The following is an 11,441-nucleotide window of genomic DNA, read 5'->3' as shown; positions in this document are numbered from 1 at the left end:
TTGCCTAAGGCCAGGAGTTTGAGACCCTCCTGGGCAACATAGAGAAACCTCTCTCTCTCTTCTCTCTTTAAAAAAAAAAAAACCAAACAGGTGATCTAGAAGATGGATCAGTATGTGCAATGGTATAAAGAATTTTGCCCAATTAATTTGAAAATTAAAACAGCAGATTCTGCAAAAGTTATCAATTATGAAATTCGATTCAAGACGAAATAGCAAGTAACTGTTACATAAATTGAATAGTCAAAAATTGTCCTACAGAGAAAGTCCTAAACCCAGATATTTTCGCCTGAAAGTTCTTCAAAACAATCCAGGGAGAATAATTTCAATTGGACACAAACTTTTCCAAACATAGTGACAGAGGGAAGACTTTTCACCTCATTTTCACCTTCATCCTAATACCAAACCAAAGAGAGTGACAGAAAGAAAAATCACAGGTCAATCTCATCCATGAACACAAAATCAGAAATCAAAAAAAAAAAAAAAAAAAGCTGAATCCACCAATGTTTAAAAAGTATAACAAACCCAGATTTATACCAAAAGCAGGATGTCAATTTAACATGAGAAGAACAGTGTTATGACTCAGTACATTAAGAAATTAAAGGAAAAAAATATGTTCACCTCAAAAGAGGCAGAAAAACATTAGATAAATTTCTATGTCTGCTCACGATGCAACTGTTAACAATCTAGAAATAGAAGGAAATTTCTTTTACTTAATTTTTAAAAGATAAAAATAATCTACAGAAAACAATTCTTAAAGGTAAAAAGTTTAAAACACTTTACTTGAGATTGGGACTACAAATGGTATACTAGGAATTGCCACTCCCATTCCTTCCCAGACAAAAGGAAAGTAAAAAAGTTATAATTCTCAGAAAGGAAGAAACAGAACTATCTTTTCTTTCTGTTTTTTCTTTAACAAATTGTTTGTGTACAAAATTAACAAATTTAAAATTAAATTATTATAATTATTAAGAGTCTTAACACATTTTCCTGACTGCCATAACAATTTACAAAAGCAATGACATGCAATGCAGAAAAACCTAGAAGTCACAGGAAATGAGATATTTTGATATTTCAATAACAAAAAAACACAAAATTATGGCATAATTTCATTTATAGAAAGTACAAACTAAGCATCCTAAAATATCTATTGTTTATGGATACAAATATAATTAGTAAAGCTAACAAATAAGAGCAAGAGAATGATTATTTCAAACATTACTATAGTGGTTATCTCAGCATGAGGATGAGAGAGGTATACTATAGAGTAGGGTAAATGGAGTTTCTGAAATAATGGTAGTGCTGTCTTTCTTAATGTGGCTTCCTATTTTTTAAGAAAATTTTTAATTGCAGTATAAGAAACATACAGAAAAGTGCCCAAATACAAGCATATATAGATCATTGAATGTATATGAAGAGAATATATCTTTGAACTCCCACCCAGGTCTTCTGTTTCAATGTATTGCCACTGTTTCCATCAAATAAGGTCCCAGAACTATGTTTTGCCACTTGAGCTGTGTCAAGAGATAGAAAATTATCAGTCCCTCCAAAAGCCACCCTCATGCCCCCTCGTAATCACATTCTCCATAAGCATAACCACTTTCTTGACATCTAATATCATCTTTGAATTGTGCATATTTTCATACTCCATATAAATAGGATTATATAATAAATACTCTCTTATGCATGGCTTCTTTTGTGCAGGAATATGTGAAATTCCTCCATGTTGTTGCATTTAACAATTGTTCTTTCTCACTGCTGTGTATGTATTCTGCAATATGAATATAACAATTTTTTATGTTTGTTTACCCATTCTGCTGGTGATGGATGTTTGGGTTGTTTCCAATTTGGGGATATTATAAACCGTACCTCTAGGAAAAGTCTTGGACTTGCTTTTTTTTTTTTTTTTTTGCATATATTTGCACAAGTTTTACTGGGTATTAAAATAAAGAGAGTAAATCGATTTTTAATGTTTGCTGACAGTTTTCAAAACCCATTATTCTCTTTTATCCATCTGCCTCACATTTAGGTCAGCCTATAAGAAAGTGTATTTAATCTATGGATCACTTTTGATAGTGTGGACATTTTAACATTATTAATTCTTCCAATCCATGAACATGAAATATCTTTTCATGTATTTGTGTCTTCACCAATTAATTTCATCAATGTCGATAGTTGGTTAAATTTGTTCCTAAGCATTTATTCTTTTTGATACTATTGTAAATGGGATTCTTAATTTCCTTTTTAGATAGTGTTCATTGTTGGTGTATAGAAATGCAACTGATTTTTGCATGTTGATTTTGTACTCTGCAACTTTACTGAATTCATTTATTAGTTCTAACAGTTTTTTGGTGGGGTATTTAGGGTTTTCTGTACATAAGATCATGTATACAAAAATCAACTCAAGGTGAATCAAAAGCTTAAATCTAAGACCGGAAACCATTAAAATTCTATAAGACAGCATCGGAGAAACCCTTCTAGACATTGGCTTAGGCAGAGAGTTCATCACCAAGAACCCAAAACCAAATGTGACAAAAACAAAGCTAAATAAACTAAAAAGTTTCTGCACAGCAAAAGAAGTAATCAGCAGAGTAAACCAACAACCCATAGAGTGGGAGAAAATCTTTGCAAACTGTATACCTGACAAAGGACTAATATCCAGAATCTATAAGGAACTCAAACAAATCAGCAAGAATAAACAAATAATCCCATCAAAAAGCAGGCTAAGGACATGAATAGACAATTTTCAAAAGAAGATACACAAATGGGCAACAAACATGAAAAATGCTCAACATCACTAGTAATCAGGGAAATGCAAATCAAAACCACAATGTGATACCACCTTACTGCTACAAGAATGGCCATAACAAAAAAAATTTTAAAAAAACACATGTTGGCATGGATGTGGTGAAAAGGGAATACTTTTACACTGCTGGTGGGAATGTAATCTAGTACAGCCAATATGGAAAAGAGTATGCAAATTATTTAAAAAACTAAAAGTAGATCTATCATTTGATCCAGTAATCCTACTACTGGATATCTACCCAGAGGAAAGTAAGTCATTATATGAATAAGACACTTGCATACGCATGTTTATAGCTGCCCAATTTGCAATTGCAAAAATATGGAACCAGCCCAAATGCCCATCAATCAACAAGTGGATAAAGAAAATGTGTTATGTATTAAATATACACCATGGAGTACTATTCAGCCATAAAAAGGAATGAAATAATGACTTTTGCAACAACCTGGATGAAGTTGGAGACCATTATTCTAAATGAAGTAACTCAGGAATGGAAAACCAAACATCATGTGTTCTCACTTATAAGTGGGAGCTGAGTGAAGACGCAAAAGCATAAGAATGATATAATGGACTTTGGGGACTCAGGAGGTGTTGGGGGAGGATAAGGGATAAAAGTCTACACATTGGGTACAGTTACAGTGTACACTGCTTGGGTGATGGATGTATGCACCAAAATCTCAGAAATCATCACTAAACAACTTATCCATGTAATCAAAGACCATCTGTTCCCCAAAAACCTATTGAAATAAAAAAAAATACTAAGATCATGTCATCTGCAGAGACAATTTAACTTCTTCCTTTCAGATTTGGATATCTTATTTCTTTTTTCTTGCCCAATTGTTTTGGCTAGGACTTCCAGCACTATATTGAATAGAAATGGTGAGGGTTGGCCTCCTCAGCTTGTTCCTGATGTTAGAGGAAAATCAGGTTTTCACCATTGAGTTTGTGAGCTCTAGGCTTATCATATATAGCCTTTATTATGGTGAGGTGCATTCCTTCTATATCTAATTTACTGAGAGTTTTATCATGCAAGTTGTTGAATCTTGTGAAATACTCTTTCTACATTTATTGAAATTATCATATTATTTTATCCTTTATTCCATTAATGTGATATATCACATTTATTGATTTGTATACTTTGAACTACCTTTGCACTCCAGGGATAAATTCCACTTGATCATGGCGCATGATCCTTTTAATGTACTGTTGGATTCAGTTTGCTCTATTTTATTGAGGATTTTGGCATCTATTTTCATCAAGGATATTGGCCTACAATTATCTTGTAATGTCCTTGTCTGGCTTTGGTATCAGGGCAATGCTGACCTCATAAAAACAGTTTGGAAGTATTTCCTCCTCTTTGAGTTTTTGGAAGAGTTTGAGAAGAATTGGTATCAGTTCTTTAAATGTTTGGTAGGATTCAGCAGTGCAGCCATAAGGTCTTGGGATTTTCTGTGTTGGGAGGTTTTGATTGCTGCTTCAACCTCTTTACTTGTTATTGGTCTGTTTGAATTTTCTATTTTTTCATGATTCACTCTTGGTAGGTTGTGTGTTTCTAAGAATTATCCATTTCTTCTAAGTTATCCAATTTGTTGGCATATAATTATTGATAGTAGTGTATTACAATCCTTTGTATTTGTCAGTGGAAAAGAAAACACACTCAAAGTGTTGTTTTTTTCTATTCTCTCACCCAACAGCCTCAACACCAATGTCTTTTGTGACCAAATGTGTGTGTAGGGGGGGTGTTCCTCACACACCAAACAAGCAATCAATTTTGTAGCAGAAACCAACTCAGTGTCCTCCAACCCAGTTCAATTATGACATTATCCACCTGGAAATAGTTTCAGATCCCACAGGTTGAGAACTCAGCTTCACAAAACTGCCCCCACTTCAGACACAAGTCACAAGTCTGGGCCTCCAGAACTTCTGATCAACCAGCTTCAAGTTAGGGCTTCCATGACCCCCTCTTTGAGTTTGATTAATTTGCTAGAGCAGTTCACAGAACTCAAGGAAACACTTATGTTTACTGGTTGATTGTAAAGGATATAATAAAGGATGCAAACAAACAGCCAGATAAAGAGATAAACAGGGTGTGATCTGAAAGGGTCCAGAGCACAAGAGCTTTCCCTCCCATGAAGTTGGGATGTGCTATCTTCCCAACACGTGGAAGAGTCCGTCCTCCCGTTATAGGCCCAGAGCAGGGCCTTGAGGGCCAAATTTCCAGAGAGATGCTCTGGAGACTTCAGCATTTGCTGCCCAAGGCTGCTTCAGGACTCTGCTTGCCACACTCTGGCACAGAGCTCCTTGGATGCTCCAGCCTTGGCTCTGGAGGGCACATTGGTAAGTCTTGGTAATGTCTACATGTTGCTGATTTGGCAAACATGCATAGTACAAGAGATGTGTGGCCTCCACCTAGATTTCAAATGGACAGCCTGGGGGCCCAGACAGAAATTTGTTGTAGGGTTAGAGTCACCAAAGAGAGTTCCCACTAGATCAAAACCTAGTGGAGCTGTGGGATCAGGACTGCCTCCAAGACCCTAGAGGTGTAGAGCAACCAGCATGTAACTCCAGCCTGGGAGAGCTTCAAGCATGAGACTCCAACATGTGAGAGCTGTGACACGGCCTGCACCCAGCAAAACCATAGGGGTGGGGCAGCCCAAGGCCTTGGGACCCAACCACCTCCCCATTGTGCCCAGATGGAGGGACATGGAGTCAAGGAAGATAATTCTGGAGCTTTAATACTTAATGTATTCTTCCTGTTGGGGTTTAGACTTACTTGGCATTAGTTATTCCTTTATTTTTGCCTATTTCTCCCTTTTGGAATAGGAACATCTATCTTACACCTGGGCCACCATTGTATTTTGGAAGCAGATTACTTGTTTTGATTTCATAGGCCCATAGCTGTAGGAAATCTGCCTCAAGATGAATAATGCCTTGAGTCTCACCCATATCTTATTTGGATGAGACTTTGGAGTTTTGTGTTGGTGCTGGAAGGAGTTAAGATCTTAGAGCTATTGGGATGGAGTGAACGTGTTTTGCATGTGAGAAGGACATAAATTTTGAAATTCAGGGGTGGAATGCTATGGTTTGAATGTGTCCCCTAAAGTTCACGTGTTGGGAACTTAAGTTCCTAGTGCACTACTGTTGAGAGATGTAACCTTTAAAAGGTGTTTAGGTCTTCAGGGCTCTGCCCTCATGAATGAGTGAGTGTCATTATCACAGGAGTAGGCTCATTATTGCAAGAATGGGCTCATTATGGTGAGAGTAAATTTGTTATAAAAGTGAGTCTGACTCTCTGTCATTCACATGCGTACTCTTTTGCACTTCTGCCCTCTGCCGTGAGATAATGCAGCACAATGGCCCATGCCAGATGTGGCACCCTCAATCTTGGATTTACCAGTTGCCAGAATTGTAAGAAAAAATTTCTTGTCTTTATAAAATACTCAGTCTGTGATAGTCTGTTATAGCAACACAAAATAGATCAAGACATTCCTCTAATTGGCAAATTTCAAATAATCTGTCTTTGAGTTCACTGATTCTTCTGCATGATTGAGTTTGCTGTTGAAATCCTTGATTTAATTTTTCTATTCTGTCATTGTATTCTTCAGCTGCAGTGTTTCTATTAGGTTCCTTTTCATAGTTTCCAGTTATTAAACTTCTCCTTTTGTTCATGCATTGTTTTCCTCATTTTTATTTAGTTGTCTATATACATTCTCTTATAGCTTATTTAGCTTATTTCAGATGATTATTTTGAATTCTTTATCAGGTAATGTGTTGATCTTTATTTCTTACAATTCAGTTACTGAAGCATTAATAGTTTTCTTCAGTGAAATCATGTTTGACTAATTTTCCATGATCTGTGTGGCATTGCACTGGTGTCTGTGCATTTGAAGGAAGAAAAACTTCCAATCTTATAGACTGATTTTGGCAGGTACAGACATTCTCCTGTTGAGTTGCCTAGAACAGAAGGTATATTCCTCTCAAGGACACATGAAACGTTCCCCATGAGGACCACATTCCAGGCCATAAAACAAACCTCAAAAAATTAAAAGTGTAAAAATGATGTGATGTATTGTGATGTATTTTCTCTAATCATAACATAATGGAATTAGAAATCAATGGCAGGGAAAAAATGTGCAAGACACAAAAATATGTGGAAATTAAGCAACACTCTTGTATAGCCAGTGGGTCAAATAAGAAATACCAAAGGAAACCAAAAAATACTCTGAGATGAATAAAAATGAAGACACAACATACAAAAACTTACAGGATGCAGATAAAGCAGTGCTTGGAAGAAAATTTATAGCTGTAAATGCCTGTATCAAAAAAGAAGAAAGATGTCAAATCAGTGACCTAACTTTCTACCTGTAGCTTTATAATAAGTTTTGAAGTCAAATATCGTGAGCCCTTCTACTTTTATCTTCTTAAGCAATAAGCAGAATCTTTGGGGGCTTATATATACCCAGATACTTTTTAATATATAAATTAAAAATCTCAGAGAGGAAAACCAAGGAACTGCTGAATATGGTAGCCTCTAAAAGAGTGGCCCTAGAGAGACATGCTGTGGATTTAGGGAAGAATAACCAAGTGTTACTTATGTAACACACACACACACACACACAAACACATATTCTCTTGAGTGATATATTCTGTTTAATATGACAGGAGGTGATACCATTGAGCAGCTAACATTATCTCTATTTTATCATTTATGCAATGACAATATTAAAATAACTGATTTATAAGTCACCTTCCAGCTCTAGCAATAAATATATTGATTATAAGCAAATAAAGTTATAAAGATGAATCTGGGTTTATGAGAAAAGAGATGAGGTATCAAATTGAAATGTTTTAAAGAACTTTTGTATAGGAGCGTTAGTTTCTCTTGTATAAACTAGCTTTGTCATATTTATTAAGCTGTCATGGTTTGAGGAAATGGTAGTGGGCAGAAAGAAAAAATTTTTGACACAAGGAGATAAGACAAAGAGAAGGAAGAGGAAGAACAGTTGCAGTTCTAAGGCACAAGGTGTCCTAGATGCTTTTCCTGATGCATAGGTACCACTTGAATAGGACGATAGTGAGACATCTTCCCTTGTCCTCCCTACTCTGACCCCTGCCCTATTCCATGGAGCTGAATTCCCCATCGCTGCTGTCCCTACCTCCTATTGCTGAGTTGGGTAAACACCAGGAAGTCACCTATGTGGATTCCTGTCTCATCTTTGGGAGCTTTTCAGAAACTCCAATGTTCAAAAGTAAAATTGAAAATAAGTGAAACAAAGATTTGTTTGGTAAATCATTCCTTTTAGCTCTTAAAGATTCTGTACAATATTGAAGAATAAAAAAGTAAGAAGACTCACATTACCAGACTTCGAGAAATACTGTAAAACTACAGTAATCAAGACACTGTGGTATTGGTAAAAGAACAGACACATAGAACAATAGAATAGAGACTCCAGAAATAGACCCACACAAAGATAGCCATGTGATCATTGACAAAGAAGCAAATATATAATTCAATGGAAAAAAGGACAGTCCTAGATATTTGCCCATCTGATTTGAAAACTCTTGTCCACACAAAATGCCTATACATGAATGTTTATAGTAGCTTTATTCATAACATTCATAGTATTCTTCAAAAACTGGAAGCATCTAAGATGTCCTTCAATGGGCAAATATATTTACAAGCTGTGGTACATTCATACATTGGAATTTTATACAGAAATTTAAAAATGTGCCATAAAACCATGAAAAGGCATAAGTGCATATTGTAAGTAAAAAAAAGTCAGCCTGAATAGGTTACAGACTATGATTCCAATTATATGACATTGACCTTCTAAAAAGGCAAATCTATAGAGAGAGTTAAATGAGTCTTGATTTCCAGGGGTTTGTGGGGAGGGGAGGAGGGTTGAACAGGTGAAGTGCAATAGATTATCGTTTAATTCAGTAAGCTCATATAGAAAAAAGAGGAGGAAGGTCAAGGTGAAACACAGAGTTTCAATATCAAAGTGGAAAACGAAGAGAGAGGGAGATAAAGGAAAAGAGGATGAGATAGTGAAAGAACAGGGCACAGAGGGATAGTAAGAGTGATGACTGGAGCCAGCGTGCAAGAGAGAGAAGAAGGAGAAGGCGGGGAGCTAGAGAGAGAAGGAGGGAAAGGGAGAACAAAGTGAGAGTGAGAGGCATGAGAGAGAAAGAAAACGGAGGAAAGAGGAACAAAGGGAAAGACAGTGTGCCCAGTTATCAATGTATTGGCTGCCAGCTCCAAATCGCCCCTTCCTTGCCCTGCTCTATGATACTGGAGGTGGACCCTGAAAACATTTCTTTCGCCAAATGGTAATGTTTAAGCTGTGCTAGGCGAGTACACTGCAAGAGGCAGGGGCCTCTGGACTCCGTGATTTTTCTGCTTGTTCCTGCTGAAACCAAGGTGTTAATCTGATCGGGTATGCCAAACTTAGCCTGCCCTGCTTGCTTTTGGCCGCTGTCATTTTGTGATTTTTTTCCCCCATGAAGCTGAGGGCCGCTCCGCCGAACATTAGAACTTAACCCTTACCGGCGACCTTGTAGATAATGTCTGTAAGTTGCTATGGTAACGGTCGCCTCAGTTGTTTTTCGGGAACCTGGGGCAACTCCTGTCCAGTTTAAACCGGTTGAGACCACCGACCCTTCAACGGGACCTGCGCAAGTGCCCAAGAGGTGTCCAAAAACTCCACCCTCAGATCATACTAACGCCGTCATTTTCTGTACACTAGGTCCAATGCAATACCGTGAACTTTTGCGCAGAACGAACCTGTTACTTCATTTTCCCTCACTGCCAATCACTTTTTCCCACACCTTAGACCACCCCACTTCCCTAACTCGTAATTATCCCTAAGCCTTCTCTTCCGGGAAACGGATCTGAGAGCTGCTCTTTTGCCTCCTCCCTGGGCTGCCTTGTGAACAAATCTTTTCTCTTTTTCACAAACTGCTTATCACAGTGATTGACTTTCTGTGCGTGGGCAGAACAAACCAGGTCAATAACACTGCTGTGTGGGGTCGGCTGTGGGACACCCAGGGCGATCATCCCTCGCGAGTTTGTGAAACTCCCGGCCGACGACTCTCCAACGAATCTTACACAAGCCCTAGCAGGCGGCTCCCCAGAGAACTCATTCCACACTCTAATAATGGGTGATTGCTTGCATGCCAGCTCCAGCGTATGGCACCTCAGAGAACTTTTCAGCCAATGGCAGTGGGAAGTGCTTTTCCCCCTTTGTTCCTGTCTTGGATGCTCTGCCTCAGGCCTAGAGGCAGTGGCTGCTCGGAAGAGTTCTCTACTCTTACTAGACAGTGCCCTGTTACTAGTTAATAATTCTTTAAGTTGAATATTTCTTGTTCAAATTACCATGCGGTTTCTGTCTTCTGACTAGATCTTAACTGTTAAAAATAAGTAATGGATAATAGAGAAGTAAACTGGGACAGGAGGAAAAATGAAAGGGAGAGCAAACGAAATAGAGTAGAAAGTTGAAGTGATTAGTATGGGTCCATACAGCTTGACGGAAAAGGTTCTGTCTTTGGATCAGAATCAAGTCTGTAGGAGGAGTCTTTCAGCCTCCTTCTGAGAATACAGCCACAGTGTGTGAATCTGAGTTATCTTAGTTCAGCTCCCTAACTCTACAAAGGGTAGGATCATTTTCCCTTTTATTTGATGCCCATGGAGATGAAGTCCTCTTCTTGTGCATAACAGGTGATCAGTAATTTTGGAGCAAAATGAAAGTAGCTTATGAAAGAGAGTTATCGGCCGGGCGCGGTGGCTCACGCCTGTAATCCCAGCACTTTGGGAGGCCGAGGCGGGCGGATCACAAGGTCAGGAGATCGAGACCACGGTGAAACCCCGTCTCTACTAAAAATACAAAAAAAAGCCGGGCGCCGTGGCGGGCGCCTGTAGTCCCAGCTACTCGGGAGGCTGAGGCAGGAGAATGGCGGGAACCCGGGAGGTGGAGCTCCCAGTGAGCTGAGATAGCGCCACTGCACTCCAGCCTGGTGGACAGAGCGAGACTCCGTCTCAAAAAAAAAAAAAAAAAAAAAGAAAGAGAGTTATCTTGCTGAAGTCAGTTGATATGCCACCCTCCTTTTCAGATGAAACAGAGGAGCTGGCAAAAACCACCTCTGAATCAGCTGGCCTGCACTACGAGAATAATGTGCTGTTCTTTTTCTTCCTGAGCAAGCATGACCCTAGTTCTCCCACACTCTGGGAGTAAATAAACAGGACTGTCAAAGAGGTCCTCACCACAGCCTTCAGCCAATGTCTCAGGAACTGAGGCTTACCTGAGACATAGAAGGTGAGGTGATGTGGTTGCTTAGACTTATCTTCTCATTTGTGCTGGTCCTGGCACTCTTATTGCTATGAGATTACTAAAAAGTTTCCTGGAACATATTTTGTAAAATAATTAATTGATACACTGATTTGATCGTTATCAATTATATGAATGGTAGTAAATTATCACATGTATCCTGAAAACAGGGGCATCTATCATGTATAAATTTTAAAAATTTAAAGTAAAAAAAAAGTAAAAGGGAAATAGTCTATTACAATCTCTTCTTCTCTTACATATCAAAGGGTAGTATATTGAGTCCAAAGGGAAATTATTCCTTCCTTTCTTTCTTTCTC

Source organism: Colobus angolensis, unplaced genomic scaffold (genome assembly GCF_000951035.1).
Source record: "Colobus angolensis palliatus isolate OR3802 unplaced genomic scaffold, Cang.pa_1.0 Scaffold237, whole genome shotgun sequence".
Taxonomy (NCBI): domain Eukaryota; kingdom Metazoa; phylum Chordata; class Mammalia; order Primates; family Cercopithecidae; genus Colobus; species Colobus angolensis.
Note: the sequence above shows the minus strand (reverse complement) of the source record.